The sequence below is a fragment of the Chrysochloris asiatica genome, unplaced genomic scaffold (assembly GCF_000296735.1).
Source record: "Chrysochloris asiatica unplaced genomic scaffold, ChrAsi1.0 scaffold00036, whole genome shotgun sequence".
Taxonomy (NCBI): domain Eukaryota; kingdom Metazoa; phylum Chordata; class Mammalia; order Afrosoricida; family Chrysochloridae; genus Chrysochloris; species Chrysochloris asiatica.
In genome coordinates this window covers 18,866,502-18,869,233 of record NW_006408554.1, presented here as the reverse complement: position 1 = coordinate 18,869,233, position 2,732 = coordinate 18,866,502, and positions in this window count along the sequence as shown.

Below are 2,732 nucleotides of genomic sequence, written 5' to 3'. Positions count from 1 at the left end.
CTTTCAGGGGACCCAACAGTTGAAAGTTCAGTGGACAAGAGCAAGGTTATAGGGAGGATGCTTTAACACCTCAAAACAAAGGTTTTTGCAATGTCAACAATGTGGGCAGAGGTGTGGCAGACTTGCATTGTCATGCACATTCTTGTTTGGAGATTGCGGATGTTTCCATTCCATACTCTGCTGTTTAAGGAAACTGACCAAGAAAAAGTTCAAAAGTCAACCATCAGCTGGAAATTTGATGCTTACAGTATTCTGGGATTTTCAAGGGTCAGTATTGGAGCACTATCAAGAAAACGGTTCAGTAATCAACAGTGCTGCTTATAGTGAGATGCTCACTGGAATGCTGAAGTCGAAACTTCAGATTAAACACAGAGGACTGCAATCCAAAGGACTTGTGATCTTGCATGATAATGCACATCCATACACTACTGGGAAGAAAATTATGTATTTGTCTTTTCTAAAAGTTGATTAAAATAAATTCTACAGTCAGACTGCAGATAATTTTTTATTCACCTGCCTGTTTGTATGTGTGTGTGTGTGTGTGTAAAACAACCATGCTAGAGTAAAAACAGAATAACCATGCTAGAGTAAAAACAGAATTATCTTTCTATACTTTTTACTTAAAATGATACACTAGTTATTATATGTTGAGGTGATCAAAGTCTATACAACAACAAAAAGCATACTCAGAAGTGATTAATGCATAAAAAGTATGGTATTTTTACGTGTGTATGGTTTGGCCAGGTTAAAAATTTAATAGATTTGTGGAGTGTTTTTCATTCTAAATAATTTCTCATTTTAATTTTTGCATTTGTAATTATTTCTTGTCTTGAAGAGGATGTCCTAAGTTCTTTGAATTTTATTTCATACAGAAGTTTGTTCAGATATTGTGCTAGGTTAGTATTCTAGATTAAGTCTTACCATATCCCTGCATATTTTTCTTAGAAAAAGAACTTGTCCATTATTTTACCAAATAGAACTTGGAAGAGAATAAAAAATTAAGCCTAACCCATATAAGGCAATAACACCCGATTCTTTCAACATTCCTGATACCAGATTTGTGCTCCGTGTGTAGTTTATGTTAGGAATTATTCTTATTCTCATGGCCTCAGACCCTACATCCAATCTATAAACAGTTCAAATTAATTCTACCTTCAAAACATCTTGGAAGCAACCATCCCCATCTTTCACCTGGAATATGGTGTTAGCCTTCTAATTCTATCCTCGCCACCTTATATGTGCTTTTCTTAAAGCAGCCAACATGATCATTCTATAAAAATAATTAAGCCTGGTTCATCCTGCCTAAAACCATATGAAGGTTTTCCTTCATGCTTAAAATGAACTCAAACTGCTTACCTGGCCTTTCTATTAAGACTTACAGATTTCTTCCTGCCCATCTCTCTCCAACCAGGCTCTTCCATAATGGTCCATCTGTACTTACCTTTAAGAGGCTCCTCTAAGAAGCTTAGATCACTGCTGGCTCAGGGTGTTAGCCTTGGTACTCCTTCTGCCCATATATCTTCTTTTCTCTTTCTCCTGTTAACATAATTAAGGTCTCTTTCCCAACATCTTCTTCTAGACATTTTTGCTGAGCACCTTACCTTGTTAAATTCCAAGCCTCTACTTTCACACAAACACACTTATCTTCTGGCATTCTCTATCCCCTTGGAAGCTTCTATTTTCTTAAGAGTCCTTATATCTATCACAATTTGTGCTTTTACTGTCTTATTGATTGCTTGTCTCTCCTACTAAAGCCTAACTTCCATCAAGATATGTCTTCATATCACCTGTGCCCAGGATTGAACCTGGCCTAGGCTCTGCAATCAGTAAAATGTATTGAGTAAAGAGAAGGTTAGTCTTAAAAATGTGTACAAATTTTGACAGTGAATAATTTAATATTGATAAAATGAAATTTTTAATAGAAAGTAAGTTATAGTTTGTAACTTAGAAAACAGATATCATTTATCTGCTTTAGGGAAAATGCAGTCCAAATCCTCTTTAGACTTGAGGATGGAAAGACTTTGCTTACTTTGACATAGTATCAGGAAAGACCAATCGCTCGTAATGGATAGTGTTAACAAAAAGTGCGGGGCACCTCGATGAGATGAATTACTGAAATAACCACAACAGTGGATTCTCAAGCATATCAGTTGCTCATGAAGATGACAAGGACCTGGAAACATTCTGATCTGTGATCCATAAGCTTATCACAAGTCGAAGTCAACTCCACAGCAACTAACGGCAACATCATAGGAGAATTTAATACCAGACTTCTTGCCCATTGTAATTTCCATTTCACCATGAATGCTGTCTTCATAGATAGTATGTTTTGTAATGATATGTTTTTGCAAGATTCCACACATTAGCTTAATTTATAATAAGACTTCTGGAACCAAAATTAGATTCATTGCTTAATTAATACCAAACAACACTATTTATGATCTAATTAAGCAATTTAGTTAAAAATAAACCTGCCAAAGGAAGACAGAGAAGATGGGCTGATTGTCAGTTTACTTCTTAAAAATATATATAATTTTTAAAATGATTTTATTTTTATGTATATTGTAGCTTTGTTATCTGCCTTACAGGAAAACTATAGATAACTTTGATAGAATAAGTATCACAATTAAGTGTTAAATTTTACTTACATATTTATAAATGTAGGACTGTACTTCCTGACAGAATTCATAAAAATATGAGAAAATAAATAAATGCCACTTGTTCATTAACCT